The sequence below is a fragment of the Eptatretus burgeri genome, chromosome 6 (assembly GCF_056783735.1).
Source record: "Eptatretus burgeri isolate ZD-2024b chromosome 6, Ebu_testis_v1, whole genome shotgun sequence".
NCBI classification, from domain to species: domain Eukaryota; kingdom Metazoa; phylum Chordata; class Myxini; order Myxiniformes; family Myxinidae; genus Eptatretus; species Eptatretus burgeri.
In genome coordinates, this window is record NC_140966.1 from 69860458 (window position 1) to 69884897 (window position 24440).

General features: G+C 45.2%; 1 long non-coding RNA gene across 1 annotated transcript; it reads left to right on the top strand.

Moving 5' to 3' along the window:
- On the top strand, positions 1 to 18620 carry LOC147025008 (uncharacterized). Its single transcript, XR_015059295.1, has 2 exons — positions 1 to 123; positions 16808 to 18620. It is a non-coding gene; the product is annotated as an uncharacterized LOC147025008 (long non-coding RNA).
- Positions 18621 to 24440: the final 5820 nt, after the last annotated feature.

The following is a 24440-nucleotide window of genomic DNA, read 5'->3' on the forward strand; positions in this document are numbered from 1 at the left end:
TAAAAATTGGGCGCGAAGAGGAACGTGGCCACCAATGGCGGCTTCGGTTGAATTGTGAGCGTCTATGGATTGTTCATTCATGTTTCTGCCTGAAAGTATGGAACAGCCGGACAGCCCAATGAGGTATGAAACTTCCTAGTGAACGATTGTGATTACAAAATCCGATAATTAGCATTACTAGCAAATATTATTAATTCCCTTCACATCTTGGCTTTGCAGTTCGTCTTGTGCTATCAGAGGCCTTCGGGCCTTAAATTACCTCAGAATATGTGCGATTAATCAAAACGTGGACTTGTGGAAATGTTTAAGTTTTAAAATTGAGAGGATTAAGTTAAACTTGTGAAGGAATTAAAAATTATTAACGCGCGAAATGGCGGCTTCTTTCTTCCCATCGGGGATGGCGGTTGGTTTTCCTCTGAAAATCGGGGATGCCAGATCTGACGAGTTGAAATATCGTAATTGAATCTCAAAATTATCGTGTTTTCAGGAAGAAAAAAAAATTATCGTGTTTTCAGGAAGAAAAAAAAATTATCGTGTTTTCAGGAAGGAAAAAAAATTATCGTGTTTTCGGGAAGAATAATAAATTAGCGTTTTCAAGAAAATTTTCTTTTATCGTTTTTAGGAATTTTTTTTAAGTTTTCAGAAAAAAAAATCATCCGGTTTCCCACAAACGACGTGAATTTTTTTTTTATCGTCGTTAACCCAGAATGCACAGCGACGCATTTCAAAAAAAATTATCGTGAGATTCCCACAAGCGACGTGAATTTTTTTTTTTTTTAACCGTCGTTAACCCAGAATGCACAGCGACACATTTCAATTTGAAACCGTCGACCATTGTAGATTTGTATCGTCATTCGGGGAACCATCATTCTTGTTGCTTGCTGGGTTTTAGCTCACCTGAACTGCCACGGGATAGCTTGCCGTCCGTCCGTCCGTCCGTCCGCAAATACTTTCACCTCCTTCAATGAAACTACACAGACGATTTCAATGAAACTTTGCCACAGCGTTCATCACTCGTGATGTCCCAAAGTTTGTTCATGACATTAAAAAAACAAATCCATAGGTATTTACTTTTTCTCCGTTATATATTTTGTCGGTCATCCAAGCCAACCAATGGTTGCCTAGTTATCTTATCCAGCCACTACCAGGTGAGTGCCCTGGGGTATTTCCCCTATGTTTCCCTTATTGTACACGGCTTCTGCTGTGCTCGTTTTCCCCCATGTCAACGCATCAATGCATGCGAGTTATATAATAACACTTTAGCTGAATAAAAACTTATCTTCCCTTTTATTGGGATTGATGCCCGATGGCACCAAGCTTCTGTCCTTGACCATGATACTCCTCCAACGTCCTCTGTCCTCAGCCAACTCTCTCCACTCCAACCACCCCTACCTTATGGATATCCCTCCTCACAATCCTCCCATCTCAACTGCGGTGTGCTTCTTTCCCTCCTTTTGTCCCTCATCCTACCACTCCGACACTCTCTTTGCCATTCTCTCTCTTTCCCCATCCGCATCAAATGTCCAGCCCATCTCAGCCGGCATTTCACCAATCTCCCCGTCAAGCTCATCTGCACACCAATCCCCTCCCTCAGTTCATCCATCCTACTTCTATCCACCCTCTTCACTCTCACAATCCTCTTCACCCAGTTCTCACAAACCTGCAGCTTCTGTGGTCTGTCTCTCTCTCTCTCTCTCTCTCTCTCTCTCTCTCTGTCTGTCTGTCTGTCTGTCTCTCTCTCTCTCTCTCTCTCTCTCTCTCTCTCTCTGTCTGTCTGTCTGTCTGTCTGTCTGTCTGTCTGTCTGTGCCACTGCCTCCAGGCTGTAAAGGTAGGCTGGTGTTACACATGACATTAGAACCTTCACTTTCAATTTTCTTGATCTCTTTCTGTCAAACATTACTCCCTCGACCCCCTTCCATGCGTTCGCACCCACTTGAACCCTCCTCTGCACCTCTACCTCGGACTTACCATCCCCGGTCACTGCTCCCCCCCAGATACTCAAACCCTATTTCCCTGCGTGATCTCCTTCCCCTTCAACCTGATATTAATTTACTTTCTCTCCTGCCTGACCCACATCATCTTTGTCTTCTCCATACTTATCTTCAGCCCATGCTTCCCAAATGCCTTCTTGCACTGCCACAGTACTTCCTGAATCTCCTGCCCACTGTCCACCACAATAGCCAGATCAACCGCATGAAACATCCTCCCCAGCATGCTCTTCAAGAAACGTGGTAACTGAACACACCCCAGATTCAATACATGACGAGGACGACAAACATCTATCCACACCATGACTTATTTCAGCCAATCACAACTCCCCATGCCATCACCATGATAAACATGATTATCATTATAGGTGATGAATGTTGTGGTAAAGTTTCATTGAAATCATATGTGGAGTTTCAGAGAAGAAGTTGAAAGTATTTGTGGACTGACTGACGGACGGACGACGCGCCATCCCAAAAGTTCACCTGGAACTAAAAAGCAAGTGACGCCCAGATTCTTGCTGGGAAGGTAAGTGAGAATCGTCCTCATGAACGACTTGTATCGAAATAACAAACAATGTGTTGTTTTGATAATGTTTCACAACAACTCCCTTCAATAGGTGTGCATGTGATGTCACCGCATTTGCGATCCACCATCTTGGAGTACAAGCAAATTAAGGCCACCCCAAAGCTTCTGTTTCCATGTTTGCAGCACCACAAATATTATTTACATACAAGTTCAAGTGAAAAATATGTTTTATTACAATGTAAGGCAATAATAAATGAAAGAAAATGCAACAAAATAGTGAGATTGTCTCTACACGTTACAGTGATAACTGGATTAAACCATAACAGTGAATACAGTAACATATTGTGACGTCCACGGGACTTGAACAGTCCCGCCAACGTAGAATGAGCCGAAATGATGGAGGCGGTTTATTTATTTATAACCCAAACATGGCGGTTCTAATCGCTCTACCGCAAACGGGACGAGGAACGTGGAACGAGTCGCTTTTCACTGAGTTGATGATGTTTATTTGTTTTTATTATTACCCAGAAATAACAAGACTCTGCAAGAAGAGGGATCCGGGGCGATTCGACGGGATGGTGTGGGATCGGGCGTGGGGAAAACACAGACAATTCCAATGAATATACAGATCTCAAACCCTCTAAGGCGCCAAGTACACACACACACATATACACACACACACACACACACACACACACACACACACACACACACACACACACACAAAGCGTAGCTACTTCTGGTGGTCAGGCTGGACCGTGGTGTGGACACAACTGTCCCTGGACTGGCGTCGGACGAGCTGGCCCCGCTCTCGTCAGCGGGGCAGGAGAAACCGCGGTGCTGTCGACCTCCTGGTCTTGGCCCAAGTCCGCTCACAGCCGCCAGGGAACCAGTTCTGGCGCCAAGTTGCGAGCAGGAGAGGGAGGCAGGTCCGCCCGCCGTTCGACCCCGTACTCCGAGTCGGCAGAAACACAGAGCCAACCAAGGTGAGGCACGAGGCTCAGCAAGGCTCCAAGACACGATGAAGAACACGATCGAATCAGCACAACAACAAGTACGCTTCCCGCGCAACAGCCTCCACACCAAAAAAAACATGATCTTTTTGTCCCGATCTTCTTCCTCTTTCTTTTCGACCCCGAACAGAACCTTTTTATCCTCCCGTCCTCGTCACTTCCAATCGAGCCGTTTTATTGGCCCACCGCCGTCGCCTTCCGCCAATCGTGATCACGGGGCGGAGCCATCCGCAGCCCTGTCCTGTGACGTCACGGCCAGCCTCCAGGGACTACTAAAAGGGGTTTACGCAGACACACTTACCCTATCCCGTGTCCCTATCTAATTACGTGACAATTATTTCCCCCTTGAAGAAATGAACATTTACTAGACAACTTATCACCACTGAATTGCTACTTATTACATTGAGATCCTGGTAAACTCGAACAGCATGGCATACCTAATTAAACATCCGAATTACCCTTTGAATGCATACCCCCCCCCCCTCAAACGTAACAATATTAACATAGGCCATGTAACAATGCTCAGTAAATGTACTGAAGCCATTAACTATGCTATTTAAGTTATTTGAAAAGACCAGTGTAATTGCTGTATACCATTTGAACCATTCAATGAACATATCTTGATCATGTTAATTGTTCATCATGCAAGACAACTTGCCATGGCATGGGCACCTTAATGTTTGAGTGAATGAGAGATCTCATAAGAGTCAGCTGGCACATTCTCCCTCACAGAAGCAGAGGCCTGTGACTGAAGTGCAGCCTTCTTGCACCTGCAGCACTTTCTGCAACCACTCCAGCACCCACAAGAGATCAGCTCGTGGCAGGATTTTGATGCTGTGGCATGGGGGGGTCCAGTGGATCTCATACATTCCTTCGGTCTTCACCCACCCCCAGTCAGTTGGTGATGGCAGCACAGGGTCTGGTAGCAGTGTCTTCCCCCAGATGTAACCACCCTGGTAGACTGCTCTCCAGACGTGCTCAACAGAGCAGCTCGGGTAGGCGGGATTTGCTGCGCCGAGTTTTTCCGTGGGAAGAGCTTCCTTCTTGCATGGTCCACCTTGGTGCAGGTGTTGGTTCTGTCAAAAAGAAGTGTGACCAACCTCTCAATAATGTTCTTTGCATCATCTGGGATCTCCTTTGGTCCATTTTCTAGCATCAGTCGTGCATCTGTCAGTTCCGGCAGTGACTTCCATGTTTCCCATACTGTCTTCTTGCCATGTCCAGCAAAGCTCAATACCATGTCACACCCAGTCAATGTGTGGAACGTGGGAAGGGGACGACGTGCTTTCTCTGGCCGTCAGCAGGCAACCAGGTAGCGTAAACTGACCAGTTCCGATGGCTACCCACAGTTCATCCTCAGCTGACAGTTGCTGTGTCACAAGCACAGCTAAAACCACAACATCAGTGTCAACAGTGTGAATATGTACCTGGTGGTTACCGTGGCGGGCAGCGTGTTTGGCATGCAATCGCATCCGCGTATCTGCCTCTTTGTAGCTGCAAGGGGCAATCATGTCGAGATTCTGCAATTCTCCATTGGTGAGCCTCTGAAGCCCATCAGTGATGACAAGTTCCTTACCATCCTCAGCAGGCAAACTGATCAGGGCCTTGGACAGGAAAGCATGCAGTTCTGCCTTGTTACTGAATTCACATAAGAAGTTTGGCCAGTTTTGAGGTGTTGCTGTCGTCATAACATGTCTTCGCACTCCCTTTCCATGCTTGGCTCTTGCTGTACCTTTCAGAGTTACTCACATATTGGTTCCACACAAAGTCCAGGAGAGATGCCCTTCGTCGTTGAAGGACTAATGGGATGAGCACCTGATGGGTGAATTTATCGAACATCTTTGCAGGAGTGGGTTTCAGCATGTGAACAATTGCTGCTCCATCAAGGATGACACGGGTTGTCACAAGAGCCTCAGACTGGCCCTCAGAGATGTCCTCAAGGCATGTGATAAGATAACTTTTGGTACCAAAGCACAATCTTCCTCCATCTGAAAGTGCTGGGGGGCACACTCGATTCTCATGTCGAAAAAAAACTCGCCAGGTTTCTCATCCCTTGTCTCGCAAGCAATGTAGAATCATGAGAAGCGCTCCATGTCACTCTCAATCAATGTCAACTGCTGCTTCCCATTGCTGATGATCTTGGTATTGGAGATATTGAATAATTTCAGTTTGTTGCTCTGGACTGACTTGGTCCTTTAACCAAGACACTATTTTGTGAAGGCCCTGAATTGTTCTTGACCAATGTTGTAGGTACATCGAACAGTCTCCACTATTTTGTGGTCTGCGATCTCTTTGGTGTCCAAAACAATCAAGTCAATGCTCTCCTCTTCAAAGGGGTTGCCAAGATCTTCAATCACGCTGACGAGAAAATTGACATCTTTCTTGAAGGCTGCTTGTATACATGGTGTTTGGTCATGGTGTCACATCTCCAATAGTCTTCTGATTTTTTTTTCTTGTGCATCCTCAAAGTCCCCAAGCAACCTCAGGGCCAGCAGCCATCCACCACCATAGAGCATTTCGGTTGTCTGTGAGACCAACCTCCCCTCCATCACCCTTAATGCAGGCATTGTTTTGTTTGTGTGCTTGATCGATGAGAATGGATGAGAACACTTGTTTTGTTGTTTGAATTGTGAAGTTACCAGCATTAAATTCCTTCTCAACCTCCGTGTCCAGTTGCAAGCTCAGACATATCTCTGAGATGAACTGGTATCCAGCAGGCATAGTTGTTATGGCCAAGAGCGAAAACCATGGTGTGAGTTCCGTCAAGCTATCAAAGTATGTTCACTGTTCACTGTTCAGTATGCTTCTCGTAGGGAATGTACATCGGCCAGCAGAGACAGTTCCATCGCCATGACAGTTGACCAGTACTGGAATTTGGGACAGCTCTCTTCCTTTTGCTCCTGCCATTGCTTGAATTCAAGTGGAACTCCATCACTTGAAGCTCTGTGGTGCTTGAAAGCACAACGCTACAGGATGTACAGGGCAGCAGCTGTTACTTTGTGTGCACACCTTGTACGAGTAACGTGTGATGCTTTAAAGTAAGAGTCAGCAGTGCCCACTGTTGTAATGTCTGTTTGTACCAGTGCTTGAACGTAGCCACTTCCATGCAACCAGTCACCAAGGGTCTTCAAAGCAGTCATTTGTATGTGGAGACCATCAGACATTGTGACGAACTGGTCTTCTCCAAACTCCTCTGGCCACGTCCACTGAATCCGTTTTGCAATGGCGTAGAGGGGTTGATCAGGGGTGATTACTGCTGTCCGACCAACATTGAGATGATCAGCAGCATTCCTGATGACGTTCATCGAGTGTCTTATCATCGCCACTGCGTGGGTACTGTCAGAGAGGAGCAGAAGCAGGGCTCCATTGGTGAAAACATGACCTCGGGTCTGACTGCTTGCATGGAATGCAGCCCAGGAAAGGAATTATTATATTTGCATTTATTATTATTTTTATTTCCACCACTGAAGATGGAAGGTGATGTTTTCACCCCTGTATGTATGTCTGTCTGTGTGCAGGATATCTCAAAAAGTTGTGAATGGATTCGGATGAAATTTGGTGGGCAGGTTGGGTGTGTGATCAGGACAAATTGATTCGATTTTGGTGAAGATACAAATCTGGATCCAGATATAATAATTATTTAATCTTCAAAGTGATTCGTCACCATTGAGAGATTGGGCCAAAAACGATGTATCGCAAGATATTTCAAAAATGTATTGGGCCTGATATGTTCTCGTGGATAAGACATTGTGTGGCAGAGGTATGCACTCTTCCGAGCCCTTATGGTATATATTATATTTAATGTTTTATAATTTCATTCCAAAGTTGGCTTTTTCTGTTTGTCATTCCAGACGTGATCATTTATTTCAATACTGAATGGTACTGCCCATTCAGAATATCATATTTGAGTAAAAGAGATCCATTTGGGGTAAATGTACTATGAGTATTCTTACTGGGAACCCTTGAATCCATGTGGTCCATGTGGAAAGAAAGGATTCTGTTGGCAGCCATATTGTAAAATGGCTACCATGGCTTTTAGAATGGTAATTAGCGGTGGCCCAATATCTAAATTTGTTCCGAATGTATTGGACTCGGTCTGTGCCAAATTTGGTGCTTTGATCACAAAATGAACAATTGGTCTCAAATATGGAGCTATGCCACCTTACGAACATGTGTTCCATGTCCTCAGGGATCATTCCAGTGACAAAGCCAAATCCACGACGGCAGACGTTCCCCTGCAGATGTCATGCTTGATCGAGTTGATCGATCTCGTTGACATACAAACTCAAAGCACAGCATATCTCCCCATGGATGCCATTGAAGAAACATACATCTCCATGCTTGGGGCTTGCGAGGAGGCACAGAAGCACACACCAACGCTGACAAGACAATGGCTGAAGGAGAAGATTCTTCAAGATTTACCAAGTGTGAAGTCCGTGAGGCAAAAAGACAGACGAAAGCCATCAGTTCTTTACTGCCCTGAAGCCTGTGAAGAAGATATGGTCCACACGTCTATGATACAAGACCATGCGAGTGAAATGGACAATACAAAGATGTTATACATGACAGCTAAACTAATACGCAGAAGTATTGCGAACTTCACTGACGTGAAGAAACAGTCAGACACGGTTGACGTATTGAGCACGGAAGAAGACGTTCCACCAGAGTTGTGCAGCCTTATATGTTGGATTTTGGTTGAACCCGAAGAGGAGTTGCAAACGGAGATGAAGCGCAGGATTGTGGATCAATCAGCACTGACATTAAGCCAGAACATCATGTATGCTTTCAAAACCAAAAGGCAGGTGCAACACCGACCCAAACAGGCAACAGACACATTCCGGACACAACGTGCCCGAGAAAATCCACAGGTTCGAGGTTTGGCACTTACCGTTCATCACGACACCAGGAACAAGAAACTAATACACCTCCTTCATTCACAGAACTATTGTGTACCATGCGGTTGGTCACTGCTCGATACGCAATGCTGTTGTGGAAAACACATGACGGTTTGATGGCCTGTACGTCCCACCCTTCCTCAAAAAAGGAACCTTTGTGTTCTTTGCGGTTGACAATACAGACTTCGCCGAGGACACAGATGATGGGAAACGCACCACACATGGGACAATCACTGCAGTGTATCAGAAGGCCAATGCTCCAAGGGAAGTCATCACACCCAGTATGGAACTTCGTGAGGCAAAGAATCTATCAGTTGCCCCATATCATGTACTAGTAGTAAAGCCCAGCGTTGCTCGGGATAGCAATAAAGCCCGGCGTTGCCTGGGCTTTCTTGCAAATTTCCTCAAGAGCTGTTAGGGTTAGGGCTAGCTGTTAGCTGTTAGGGTTAGGGTTAGCTGTTCGGGTTAGTGTTAGGGTAGCTAACCCTAACACTAACCCTAACCCAAACCCTAACCCTAACAGCTTGGCGTAGTGGAGGTAAACAGCGCCCGGGGCAAAGTGGAAATTTGCGTCCCCCGTAGGCCTTAAACTTGAGTGGATTTGAATGGAAAATCCCATAAGGGATATCGATTTATCGATTTTTTTTTTTCTTCGAATATCGGAAAGTGTTATAGAAAAAATTTATAGCCAATGACCTTCGTTGGACCAAAAGCCATAATCGTACTGAATTTGAATGGAATCAGTTGGAGTTTGTGAAAATGCATCAAAACGAATTTTGAGGCACCTCATAAGGAAGACAATAATATCATTAGTATATGTGCCAAAGCTTGTTTCGTTTCATGCAGTAACAAAAATCTGATGGTGGAACAAAGAAAGGGGGTGTGCCAAAATATTAATATAGATCCATCAAGCCATGCAGCAAACCAAAACCTGGACTGGTCAAGAGAGCACAATAATTTGAGGTCGACACCACAGGGGTTGCTGAGTCTTATGAACTGACCACCCTCGGCTAGATCATAGCATCTGCCCTGTCTTGAGAAAAGGATAATGGAGAACAGAGCAGTATCCCTGGTTGGGCTGGATTCAAGTCACTTGTCATCTGGCCAATCCTTGACCCAAGTTGGTGCACTACCGCTGCTGCCAGAAGTTGCACACGAGTGGTCGACAATGCTGACTGATTCTGCAAGCATCTAGTTGAAGAGCTTGGTCGTTGGTGAAGAACACCCAACAGTGATTACCTTCGACATCGCCATATAAGAGAAGGCAGTGCAGTTGCTGGATTCAAGGGATGATCTGAAAAGAACAGTTCTTCCCAGGCTGGGTGAGCTACACACTGTGATGGCTGCACTGAGGGCACTAGGTACGTCCATTGAAAATTCTGGGATAGATGATGCATGGATTGAGGCTGATGTATATGGCTACACCACAACATGACAGATCCTGAAGTGTGCCCACTGCAAGTGAACTCTTCATGCACACTTCCAAACGAACATGGCTCTGTATGAACTTCTCCAAGACAAGTTCTTCACAGAAAAGCCAAACCTCAAATCCATCTGCTCAAAGGCAGTGAATGAAGTCCAGGAAGTCTGTGCAAGATCAGCAGTTGACAGAAGCACGAGTCCAGGAGGCATCGCTAATGCCAATGACCGCCTGCTTCAAACCCTCACCAACGAAGATGTTATTGAGCAGCTGAAAACATGGGAAGCAGAAAAATGCTCCAATGCAATGTTCAAGTTAATAACAAATTACCTCCACCATGTTGAAACCATCCTGTTCTTCGTCGAAGCTTCAAGAAATTCTGATCTCGTTCTCCACCTGCAAGCTGGAGAGGCACTAAGTAAGCTCTTCTTCGCCCGAGATCGGATAAAATACAAACGCTTTTGGCCACAGTACATCGCAGACATGTAGGAGCTGAAGAGAAGTCATCTGGAATCCTCGTGTGAACTTCAGGACAGGAATATATCCGTCATGAAGAGTGGGATACTGTTTGTCTCCATCGGCGCAGACCACGCATGCGAACATCTAAATAAGATGATGAAGATACACTCTGGGTGAATTGGTATTTCCAATAATGCCAACGCACGGCAGCAGTTCTTTCTGGCCACACCAGAGATGTCATGCCTCTCAACAGTTTAAAGGGCAATTTTGTGTCACTGTTCATAAACCACAAGAACACCATGAGGTGCAACCAAGTGCTGTCAAGAAAGAGCATGACACTGTCAACAAGATCAAGTCTGCCACACTGAGTCATGGGAATCCCTGTGATGCAGATGTCTATCAGCTTTACAACTTCATGACACATGCATATGCACCCCAAGAGTGTGTCCCACACATTTTGAATGTCGACGAAAGTGGCCAGAAGCTGTATGAAGAGTACATTGCCGAACGCATCAATGAAGGCGTCCGTCTGTGGGCACCAGTTAAGAAGCAGAACAACCCCATGTTCTTGTCAGGAAACAAGAAGCAAACCATCAAGGTCAGTGACCAATCGGTGGATCTGAAAGAAACAAAAGAACTCTATGGTTGGTTTATGGTTCTTGCGAAATCTAACCGGGACATCGATCAGAAGAATTGCAGTTGAGAACTGCAAGTTTCCTCTGACTCCCAGGGAATTGTTTGCCCCCAGATGGATCCATCCTTCGACGTGCTAACAAGTCGAAGCTCATACATTGCCTGCAAAAGCTGGAAAAAAAACAATGAAACTCATCAGAATGCACAAGCACCAGCATCTGAGGAACATGTTGGTGAAGCAGAAACATCTTCAGAGCAATTCCATGGTAACTTGCGTTCCATTTAATGGGAGTTTGACTATATATTTGTACTGTAATTCTACTACTTCATGGACCTGAAGGTAGATTTTTACCTGTGAGGATACAGCAGAAGCACACTAACTAAACCACACAAAAAAGACCAACAAAGCAACCTTTGGTTAGGTTTGGAAGAAAGTTTAATATTGGTAACTCAGGTTACAAAAAAGGACATGACTAAAATTGTGAATACCTCTTATGTGAAAGTCTCCTCATATTAAGTAATCCTGGTAAAACCTTTCCTTTGCTGATATGATATTGTGATGTGAGTTATAAGTTTACAATGTAATGGTTACAAGATTATCAATGATTCGATTATAGAAAGCATATATATTTCGGTAACTCTTGTTACATTATGTCCATGCAAACAAATATCCCACCATTCCTGGGCAAACAAGCATTTCAATAGTATTTGATCTAGTTTAAGTACTCTTTGTGATAAATCTCAACTGAGGAAGTAACTAAACTTGTATTTTCACTCAAATACTACAAGTAACCTGTAAAGTTTGTAAACCTATACAAGTTTGGATACCAAATTGCCAAAAAGTACTGTATATTCTCTTGACTCGGAGGAAGCATGGTTGACATCTTGGTTCTAACTTCCAAACATTATCTGACAATTTTACACAGTTGCTCAAACTTAACCCTGCACAGATTAAAAACCCTTTTGTAAAGCCAGTAGGATATTAAGATCTTCAACAAGAAACCAGCAGTCAAATGAATAAAGAAGCAAATTAAAGACAGACATTGTGATTATGATATTGTTGCGGATTCGCGCCCGCCGGCGTGCGAACGGCCACGTAACTCGAATCGCGGCACGTCGCCCACCGGACGGACAATCCCGTCGTGACCCTCTCGGACTAACGCCGGGAACTAGTCACGGGTGGACCTTTCGGCCTCACCACAATCGTGCCAATCGGCCCCCCGCGTGGGATAGGGTTGCTCGCCAAATTCGACCTACCTAAGTACCCACACGGAGGGTAGACCGGGCGATCGCACCTCGCCGCAGGTCGACTTCGGACACGGGCCACTTTAAGCGACCCGTTCCGTACTATCGGGATAACCGAGCGGTGTTATCGTCGGCCTCGACGGTTCGATTAATTATCGGGCGTTTTAGCCCACGACCAACCCTTTACGTGAAGTAAGATGGAGATTCAATACAGGAAAAGACGAAGCGAAACGGGAAAACAGTTCAACAATAAGCACATTTATTTCGCGATGAACGGAAAGCATACATATACAATTACACCAAAAGCAAATGTAAAAGAAGAAGAAACCCAATATTACACAAAAAGCAAATGCAACAATGCAGATCTATTACCGACTACGCGAGCACACGGCAACACTTATACAGTTTTACTTCACAGACGGCGCCGACAACACATATACCCAAAGCAAAAGAAAAGGACCACCCTCAAGGATGAGGGGGGTAGGCGGGCCTGGGGCCGAGACCGCGTCGGGCCTACCCGTCTGATGATGAGACGCAAAGTGGCGGTGGCGCCCCAACTCCGCGGGCCTCACGGACAGTGTCTGGTAGAGGGTGGGAAAGGGGCCCCCTTGTCGCACTATCTCAGCGCGGGGGGGGGGAACAGGAGGGGGGTTGTTGATGCTCGGGGGATGGAGGATATCTCCCTGTCTCGGGTCCCACGACGAGCGTCTCCACCACGACTTCGGTCGCGCCGCCGGCCTCTCCCTCCGCAGTTCCCCGAATCCGACGCGGGCACCCCCTCAACCGCCTTCGCCGCCGCCGCCTCTCCACAGCTTCGTCCGATCGCCCTCTCCGTCTCCTCTCTTGACTCGTCCCAACTCTTCACTGGCTCCGCGAACTCCCAACTCCTCACTTCTCCCCTCTGAACTCTTAACTCTGACTACTACCACTTCTTCCCAGCTCCACCGACAACTTCCGACTTGACTGACGAACGCGGCCCCTTATATTCCCCGTGGCTTCGCCCCTTCACCTTTGACCCTTTACCTCCGACCCTTCACCTCTAACTGGCTCCCCATTGGACCGAGGAAAAGTGGGCGTGAATGCTTTTTGATCCATGAATTTGCATATAGCGACCACACTCCAACGCCCTGGAGGCGGGGCCAAATCGCCCCACGCTCACCGATAGGACGGAACAGAAGTGGGCGTGAGTCGTTTTTGATCCGTTTTCTTCGGAAAGTCTGTGATGTTTCTGAACACGCTGCTCGGTGCGCGCCCTGCACGAGTCCAGTATCGGTGCCCACAAGTGGCGCAAGAATGGTGGTGATGCGATGGTGGCGAGTTGTGACGGTAAAGGTCGTGGCTGTTGTTGTGAAGCGGCGTTGTGGTTGGTGGTTGTTGTGTGATGGCTGTTGAGACGTGGTTGGTGGTGGTAGTAATGGCGGCTGGTCCAAAATAAAGATAGTAAAAGAAAAACGGCTATCCTGAAGAGTCGCAGCCCGACTGAATGACATTTATTCCCTCGAAACAACGGGTTTGGGCCTAACTACACATATACTTAAAGAGATATCTCACCTAAGGGACCTGAATGGTGGTTTGTGAATTTCGTCAACCACAACAATATAATATCATTTCAACAGTATTTTGCAGTATATGAATGCAAAACTATGTGTATAATAAACAAGAACTGCTTGTAAATTGCAATTGTTTTAATGTCACATAACGACATGAAATTAATTTTCTTTACACAGTATTCTTTTTGCATACATTCGTATCTGCGTTCCTTTTGTTTGTCTTAAAATTTTGACAAAAATTTATAGTGACATCGGTTGTTGGCAATTTCGGGTTTATCTAATTTGACCATCATGTTCCTCTCTGGATACTAAATTATGTCCCTCGAATTTGGCCACTTCCAGTTTGTTCCAGCTGGCTCCATTACAGACATCTGGTAGTCACCCTGTTCTCCAATAGCTACGACTTCACCGGGGAATAGAATGCCTTCATAGTCAACTGCATGTATTGAAAATTATATACAGTACAATGTACTTACCCTCTCTTGAAATTTTGAAGAAATGAAGATGAAGAATTTGCTTTCATGATAACAGGCTCTGAATACAGAAAACCAGGTCTGACTCATACAGAAAGTGATGCGTGCTGACCACAGCATGTGCTCAAGAAAGCAAGCAGTGCATTGTGGGTAGGTCTTAAGTGAGTCTGCCCTCTTTTGTTTTCGTGCAGCTTAATGTCCATCAGCTCCTCAAAATAATTATTTCCACATACCTCACCCAACTTCAGGTCATGGGAGTAGCTCAGAGCAACGGTAATTCGTGTTACCTGTTGGTAACTCGCGTTACATGGTAACTTGTGTTGCAGTTTTTGTTATTCGTGTTTCTTATATAGATGCCATGATTTACCAAGCTTTTAGTAGTATTTTCAGTATCAGTTTGTTAGATTTAGAAGAAAAGAAATTCTAACATGTCAACTCAACTGAGTTGTTCAGAATGAGAAAAACTTGATGTTTTGGTAACTAGTGTTACATGGTTCAATTACATCGTTTCACACATTACTGGAATTATTAGGAGCGGAATATAGAAATTTCTCTTAAAGGGACTCAAAAAGACCTCGTATTCTACTTAATATCAAAGAAACCAAAATGCTAGCATACTTTTTTGTGCAATATCCTGTGATTTAAGATAAGATTAATTAACAGCATCTCTCCAACATGAACAATCTCTCAAACTATTTTATTCGTATCATTAAAAGTATTGAAGCAATTTGCATAATTATTTTTGTCCATGGAACTTGAACTCATGTGTAACACAAGCAGGGTATTCACTATCTGATGCACTGAAGTTGAAATTTTCAGGTCATGTCCACATTCCTATGGAATTGCCCTTCAGCACCCTCTGAGAGTCCAAAATTGCCATTGTGGATATAATGGTGCTCGTCCAACAGATGGCAAAGAAACCTGGGGCAATCAGCACAGTCGAAGATCTTGGCCAGCACTTCAATGACAGGCTTCTGGTGTTGACAGCAGATTTTGACAAGGTTATTCTGGTCTGACACCTACAAAGCTGACTCATTGAAGCAGAAAACGAGGGAGAAACGACGACAAGGCAAACATCACATTCAGTTCCAGATTGCTGACGACACAAACATTAAACACATACCAATGGGACGCTTCCTATTTCACAAAAAGACGAAAGCCGATCTAACTGAGCACCGTGCACAAGCAGAACTCAAGAATAATGCAAACTCCCAAAAGTTAGTCATCACATCAGCATCAGGCCGCACAAGAAGCAACCGCAACATGCAGTTTTAAGATCACAACCATGAGGAGGGTGAAACATTGATGATCCGCTTAGCAGCAGCTGCATCACAGCACTGTCCTGAAGCACGGATGGTCTTCTTCAGCCCAGATACCGATGTCTTGGTTCTGGCTGTTGCACATTACGACATGCTCTGCAAACACACTGCGATATGTATGGTATCAGGTACTTTGGAGATTGAGCCAATCTGGTGTGCGCTGGGACGAGACAAGGCAGCAGCGTTACCGGTATTCCACGCATTCACTGTTGCAGACCATGTTGGAAGATTCTCTGGAGTAGGCAAAACCAAGTGGTTTCAACAGTACATGAAGGTTGACAAGGACATCTCAGCACTGATGAAACTGACAGAGGAAGGCAACCTAACACAGGAGGTGAAGGATGCATTGGCAAACTTTGTATGCTTAATGCACTGCCCAAAGGGCATCCATATAACAAGTATTCCTGACCTAAGGTGGTATCTGTTTTGCAAACATGTGGCAGAAAACAGCAAGTTGCCTCCTGCAGTCGGTGCCCTTGAGCACATTGAACGTGTGCGCGTACAGAGTAGGGTGTGGTGCCAAGCCACCGAGATGTGGCAATGTCTGTTCGACCCACTCAAACATGTCCATTATCAGAATGACCAAGGTGAGATACTACCTACCACCACAAACGTTCTACCTGCACCACAGGTCATTGTAGAGTTTGTCAGATGTCAGTGTAAAGCCCATTGCACAACTCAGAAGTGTTAATGCAGGAGACACAACTTGGCTTGCACAGACCTTTGTTTGTGCGGAAATGATGTGAACTGCAATGCTGAAAATAACGTGGACTGCAATGCTGAAAATGACTCAGGACAGTGATGAAGATTTGTAAAAGCATATTCCTGAACGACATGGACCGAGTAGATCCTGAGTATCGAACTTGTAGTTCAACCTGATAAGTAACAAGGATACTTTCTTGCTTTATAAACCCATACCTATAACTTCAAAGGACTTGCAACATGTATTTTGCAATACAGTTGAATCACAAATATAAAGACAATGGTTTTGAATTCCTTTGTTTGTTGCTTTTCTATAATCCTGAGCACTATTTTGAGGCTTTTATTGGATCCCTTGATCTAGAAAACATAGGATTAGCATACTTAATTAAGTTTCGAGATTGACGAGAAGCCGAGATAGCGCAAAATATGCATTTTATGGTGGCCATTTTGAAAATGCAAAATGGCGATGTCTGTGCAAATGCCAACATTGATTTTCGGATTCTCCATGCTCTGATTATTCTTTTTAAAATGTACAGGGTTGCTTCTCTCCAAAAATTTTGAACGAAATTATATTTGTTTCCAGAGTGAACCTGATGAATGTTGCTGCAATCCTTGATTATGAGCACCACTACCTGCTGTTTCTTGAGAAGCTTGGAGTGTGTGCAGGACGTGCAGTCACGCATCAGTGGCAAGCTCGTCAACGGGATGGATGATGGAATTGTGTGAGATGGAGTGCTGCGAGGGTGACATATGGCAGTGAATTCGCTGGACCGCTGCATGTACATCATACCAAATGACCATCTGAACGTACTTGGTACCGCTCGCTTGTTTGAAGCTTCAAGCTTCACACCTAAAATCCTCTCTCCATAAAAAAAGCTGGATACCTGCACCCCAGAGTTGGCACAGAGATTACAGTTGTTGAGGATGGAGAGAAAGGCTCTCAATTCCCTGAAATGGAATTTGATGGCAATTATAGCAAGCAACTTTGTGCAGCACCTCTTGCTCTGCCTGTTCATCCCGTCTGATGATCCACCACAGGTCAGCAAGCATGTCGACATTTTTGTCATGACGAGCATCGCTGACCGAAAAGTTGCCATAAGACATCGATCTCCAATCGCTGGTGCATCAACGTAGCAATTATTGGATTGAAACTGCTGACTCGGTCTTGACCTGGCTTCATCACCTCACTGGACAAGATCTCCAAAATCATCAACAGTAGTCCTGATTGTGCACGTGCGTGCCAAGAAGAAATCGATGACTTTCTCAAGTGTCATCTGAATTGCATTTAATGCAAAGGCTTCAAAAACGCAGAAGAATCAATGCATGACATAACCTCAACACACCTGGATTCCCGCACAGAGAAGAATCGTACACCTGGATTCACCGACGGAGAAAAATCTGACGCGAAATATCACCCCAGAAGACATCTTTGATGTTGTCCTGCAGACCGAGTTCACTCAGTTTCATGTTTTACATGTTTAACCTTTCAGTGTGTAGTGATATGGATAAATTGATGATGTTATGTTTGTGGAAAGGTGGGGGGAAGGATTTGATGATACCATAGAGCACAGGAAGGTATAAAGTAGAATGGTCTGTATGCGAGCAGTTAGCCCACCTTGATGTAATAAGTCAGGACACATCAGCTAAAGGTATGTTTTGTTTGAATGTGCAGCATACAAGGGGTGGTGCATTGTAATAATTGCTGAGGGATCATGGTTAAGGAAATTGTGCATATAAACCTCCACCAGGGGTGCCGGGAGAATGGAAAGAGAGGAAGAGAAGAACGGAGCTACAAGCGCTGCCCGAGTGGCAGAGCTTGGATCTCCTCGAGAGTGAAGAAAGGAGTGTTTTGTCATCACCCGGTGGGGGGAACTGTGGATCGACTTAGAGGGGCAAAACTTTTCCCAGAAAGAAGAGGGGGGAGCTAATTTGGCACCAGGGCATGTCTGAGAGAATAAAGGTCTGAGAAGAAGACGGCGGAGGTAAAGCTCAAGGGAGGAATAGAGTGTGGAAGAGAACGCGAAACGATTGTCCTGTTTTGCCTGCATTCACCCTGTCCTGTGTTTCTTCGTCTGCCGACTACCTGCCGCCATCGTCCTGTCCATCATCCTCCTAATCTCCTGCTCGTGACTGCTCTGTGGCGATCCTCCCCCCACCACCACAACTGAATCCCTTGGTTTTGTCCCCTTCCCGTCTGTGATTGAGTCCAAGTGAAGCGGCTTAGTTTCTTTACATTCACACTGAACCTTTACCTCATCGTGTATGATTTGTTCATGTTTAATTGTATGCCCTTCCTTCTCTCCCAACCAGCCATCTCCTCAGTCACGATTCCACCATTACCTGTTTCATTTTTTTTATTTGCTTGTATTTCGGGAATAAACGTTGGTTTTAAAAGAGCTGAGGATCTCGTGTTTCTCCTCAATCAGCACATGTGTTGTTCGCCATTTTTTGGAACGTTTCCACAGGAGTTGAAAATGTTTGGTAAATGGCAGAATTTGAACCTCCCACAGCAATGAGCTCGACATTAGTTGAAACGTTGATGTGACAATAGTTTAAAAAAATATAACATGTTCAAGTTCTCTGCAGATTATTTGTTGCGTTCTGAAAGCTCTTAGTTTTGTGAAGTTTATCAGTATTATGCTTGCAATTTGTTATTATGTTTTACCATGACAACTGTCAGTTGATGTTCCAGGTTTGATTTTTCATTAGTTTGTGCAAGGACAATCTGCAATAATTGCAAATAGTATTCGTTTCATTTTTTTCATCATTTTCACCATAATTATGCAAGCATCATTCCAAAATTGTTGACTTTTGTTATTATGTGTCAAGAATAGTTTGTACAGACTCAGTGTGTACCTTCGTATTGCTTTATATTTCATTACCTTAGGATTCATTTTAATTAGTTATCGGCTGGGACTGCCTCTCAGTTCTTCAAACCCTGACTGCTTGCCAACAGTTTCAATAAAAAAAACAGTATCAAACAGTATCAAACAGTCCACTGACACCTTTAGATAAGCTTAAACAAGTTTAAAGAAGGCTGAAATGAAGAAAAATGTCAATTTTGGCGATGTGATATTGTTGCGGGCCGGGGATCGGTTGCGAGCACAATCGCTGGGTGGAGTAGTAACTAATCCTCTAACTAATCCATTCCACGGGCCCCATGAGGGCTTATCCCTGCCCCATGAAGCCGGTCGAGCTATCACTAACCCTCCCCCCAAGCTAGTTCCATCCTGTGCCCAAGGCAAGGGGGTCTTCCACCCCTGCCCTGGAAAACCTGTCTACCCAAAACGGCGAGGCTTGCTTTTCTTTTCTTTTTTTTTTTCTCTTTTAATGCACACCAGCGCGGCAACTCGCAACCTGCGCTCTTTGCCCGTGACGTCATGGCAGCTGTTCGCGCTTCGCGCACCTCGTCCCTTCTCGGACGGTAACATCCAGCAGGGATTTCCTTTCTGCCAGATTCCAACCATGCAGCCACGACGTCACTGCGCATCCCAAGCAAGCCTCGCGTTTTGACGGGTTCCCCACGCGAGCACATGTGCTCTGCTCGTCGGAGCTTTACACACAAGCTCGCCTGGAGAACCCTTCCATTCCAAATTCATAATCCAGCCTAGCTTCTGTCCGTCCGCGGGATCGGCTAACATCCACCGCATGTGTTTCCGGACCGGATTTCACTCGCGCAGGCGCGCACGTGGCAGCCTCGTGCGAAGCACAGCACGGACCCCGCGCGCGCTGCCGTGCAAATCCGGCACGGCGCCCAAAATAGCTACGGCCGCTACCCGGCCTTTGTCCTTCATCTGGTCCCGTCGTCGTCGCCACTCCACGCACACACTCCTGCGTGCCATGACGTTCACACACCTCACCATGACATTCGCACTCGGACATGCGGTTGTATGTTCCCGCATGCCAACCACCATTTCTCTTTCACACCGCGACCTCCCACATGCGGTTCCACTCACACATGCGGTTCCACTCACGCATGCCATTTCACTTGCACTCGTGGTTCCACTCACACACGGCCTTCCACTTGCACAGGGGGTTTCACTCACACAATGCGTGCTGGAAAGCACGCATTTCCGCACACTCGTAACCACACACACCGGAACAATCACACTGCGGATTCGCGCCACCACAAGGGGTCCCGGGGCCTTCACACCCCCCAAGCTCCGTGTGTACCCGTCTACAGCACTCTCCCCCTCTACCTCGCAAAGCTCGACCGGACCCACCTGGTCGAGATCCGCTTCAAGGGAGCATTGCGTCTCCCTCCATTCCTGAAGGAGGCTGTCCGGCTGCTTGCACTGGGTCACGGACACATTCCCTGAGCTTCCCCTCATTGTCCCTCGCTAACTCCATGTGTGTGTGCTCGTCTTTTACCCCGTCTTTATCGTGTAGTCTCTTCTCTACTTTTTCTATCTCCCGCGTCTCTGTTATTTCTTTTAATTCCTGCGTCTGCGTCGCCTCGTTTATTATTTCCGTTTCTTCCTTGCTTTCATTAGTTTCTCCCTGGATCTTCGTCTGTTTCCTCCTTAGTTTTATTTTATTCAGTCTCGACTCGGTCTATCTCCCGTGTCTCTGGCTTCTATTTCCTTCGTTGTCTCTGTTATTTCCCTTATGTCCATTTTGATTTGTGTCTCCTTTATCAGGGTTTGCCCTTATTGTTGCTTCATCCGACGAGTGGTGTCAATCAAGTCCTGCACCACTAACATTACTCCTTGTGGTGCTACCACACATCCCACCTTATTCTGCTGTTCTACTTCCTGGCTTCTTTTGAGTCGTTCTTCTTCTCTGAGCCCCTTTAGCTGTTTGTTATCTTTCTGGAGCTTTTCCATCTCTGTGGACTCAAAGTTTGCTCTCTCCTCGAGTTGGTTAACTTCAAACTCCTTTTCTTTTTGGTTTCTACTCCACCGTCTCTCATGTTCTTCATTCTCCAATCTCAGTTTCCTTCATTTTGTTGATTTCCTTTTCCTGTTTCATTCCTTGTTCTTTCACTATCTCCGCGTACTTCAACCTTGCTCTCTCCTTTAGTCGTTCTTGTCCTTTTTGTTTCTTCCTCCACCATCTCTCATGCTCTTCATTCTCCAATCTCATAGTTTCCTTCAATTGGCTGATCTTTTCCCGTTTCATTCGTCGTTCTTTCACTATCTCCGCTTACTTCAACCTTGCTTTCTCCTTTAGTTGTTCTTGTCTTTCTTTTTGTTTCATTCCTTGTTCTTTTTGTTTCTTAGCCCACTGTCTCTCTTGTTCTTCCTTCTCCAATCTCATCATTTATTTCAATACTCTTTCTTGCATCTCGTTCTTTAATCTTGCTTCTTCTTCTAACTGCTCGATCTGCACAGTGTGGTTCCTTAACATTTCATTCTCCGTTCTCTTTCTTTCCTCACTCGACATCCTCAGTTCATTTTGTAATTCCCTCTCTCTGCTTTGGTGTTTCCGTAACTTGGAAGCTTTCTTTTCTAATTCCTTTCTCATCTCCACACCTCTTTCACGTTCTTCCTTCCTCATTTCATCCATTCTCTTGCTCATCTCCTTTAGTCGGTCAATTTCCAATTCGTGTTCTTTTTTTCCTATCCGCTTCTTCCCATAATTCCTCTCTTATCTCCGCACCTCTTTTGCAGTCTTCCTTCCTCATTTCGTCCACTGTCTTACCATATTCCTTTAGTTTTTTTCAGATATTTCTCTCTTCTTTTTATCTTCTGTTCTAAGCTTCCTCTTATCTGATCGCCTGATCTTATCTTTTTCTTCAGTTGTTGCAATTTCAAATCGTGTTTCCGTTTTTCCTTTTTGGTCATTTCTTCAAGCATGACCTAATAATATGGGTGTCGATGTCCTTCGATCCGTCCGTCCGTTCACAATGAAGTTGAAGCGGGAGATCTGGTCATTAGTGATCCTGATAGAGGTCGATGAGACGTACACGATGGTATGACTTTCAAGGTCAAGGTCACGAGGCCTTTGAAGTTGTAAAAATGATGATTTTCAAATTCTATCTCCTCCGCCATTTCTCAAGCGATCTTGAATTTGATTGTAGCATACGAATGTATGGGACAACATCTAAATTTGGTCGGGACGGATTTTCGAATTTCGCTTTCGTTTTCGCGTCACGTGACTTCAAAGTTTGCAAAAACTGCCCAACCTTCAGGAGGCTATATATTCTCTACTGGGCATGGTAAAAGTTAGTGAATGGTGTCACTGCATTGCAGCTGACCTTGTATATTTATACATTTTCCATCGAAGGTGCAAAAGTTTCAAAACCCAAAATGTAAACGTCGGCATTTATTTTCAAAATATAATTCCGTGCGCGTGCGCCAAAATGCCGAGTCATCTTGAACCAAACTGCGCAGTCGTCTTCGATCAAAACTGAACATTGAGAACTTGTGGTATTATTGAGATGACCGGCACCCCCACACGGGGGTAATTTTTTAGCTTTGTTTTCCATTCTTCTTCCAAGTTCTCTCTATCCTGGGTGTTACTAATTTGCTCTTCCTCTATTCTTTCGTTCAGTTTGCTCTTCTCATGGGTACTCCACTCTACTTTCCTCATTTCTCCCTGTAGTTCTTTGAACTGTCTTGACTTCTCCAATAATTCTTCCTTCCTTTGCTCCAGATATTTCTCTCTTTTTATCTCCTGTTCCAGGCTCTCCCTTATCTGATTGCCTGATCTTAGCTCTTCCTTCAGTAGTTCCAATTCCCGATCGTGTTCACATTTTTCCTTTTTCCATTCTTCCTCCAAGCTCTTCCTATCCCGAGAATTACTAATTTGCTCCTCCTCTATTCTTTTGTTCAGTTGGCTCCTCTCATGTTCCAACCTTCGGGTAAACCACAATAAGCGTAGTTCCACCACTATGGGTTACACGTAAACGTAATGAACAATCGGGCCGACCATAGTGCCTGACATAAGTCATAGCATCCTGCATACGTTCATGCATGTATCGCGGACCACCCGTAAAAGTTGACGGAAGGATGCAAACAGTGCCTAAGTTTCGAGGGTCGACGTCGTTCCTTACACCATCATGCAAATGGATGTAGGAGTCCGAGCGCAACTGTTTTTGATTGAGTTTGATATAACACAATCTCTCTGATTCCATTTTGGTAGTCATATCAACTGCAAATTGATGAAATAGATCGTGCAACCTGTGAAGAGGGTTGAAATCGGTAGCCCTTGTCATGAAGCGGTAGGCGTTAGTACGCCATGCATGACACATTTTTTGACGTCGAGACAGTTGGATCATTCGGTTCAACCTGAGGAATTCTGAAGCGATATCCGTCTGCACCGCAAGGGAATAGGAGCGGATATTGCAGGGCATCATATGACCGGTGCGTTTCATTGATTCGTTGAAGACTGCTATCGCGACTGTGCAAAACAATGTCCCGCTTTTTACGCTGGTCCCCATGGAGGAGTATGGCGACCTCGTTATATGAAGGGGCATTGTATCGGCGGGCGTGCTCCCCCACAGGCCTCTTATCCGCGTCAATGACAACGGAAAAAGTAGGGGATGGGGCTGACTCTAAGGCGCACTTAAAACTCCGAACGTAATTATTTTTCTCGTGCAGCATGCGTTGCAAGCTAAGCAGCACGTCCCTGTCTAAGGTGTCATGTTCTTCGTCGTCCTCAGGTGGAGGGAAAATATCAATTCGTGCATTGGCCTGTTTGTTGTAGTCAGCAATGAAGTAAATCTGCACAAACGATTTAATTATCGATTTGTTCTGCAATCAGGGATTTTTCAGCAGTGGCGTAGTGGAGGTAAACGGCGCCCGGGGCAAAGTGGAAATTTGCGTCCCCCGTAGGCCTTAAACTTGAATGGATTTGAACGGAAAATCCCATAAGGGGTATCGATTTATCGGTTTTTTTCGAATATCGGAAGTGTTATGGAAATAATTTATAGCCCATGACCTAAGTTGGACCAAAGGCCATAATCGTATCTAATTTGAATGGAATCGGTTGGAGTTTGTGGAAATGCATAACGACCATACACACACACATCCTCAGTTTTATAGATATAGATCATGCCAGACGGACAGGTTTGGGAATTTTTGGCGATTTTTTTTTTCATTCGTTTGCATGGCGACGTGTGACGTCACCACGGAGAGGCGTAATGCCACTCCTAGAAAACAGCGTCTGCAATGTAAAACCCTCTTCTGCACATGGTGACTTCCTCAGAAGGTGAATTTGATACAAAAAAATGCAATAAGAAACATTGTACATAAAGAAATTCTATAAATCAC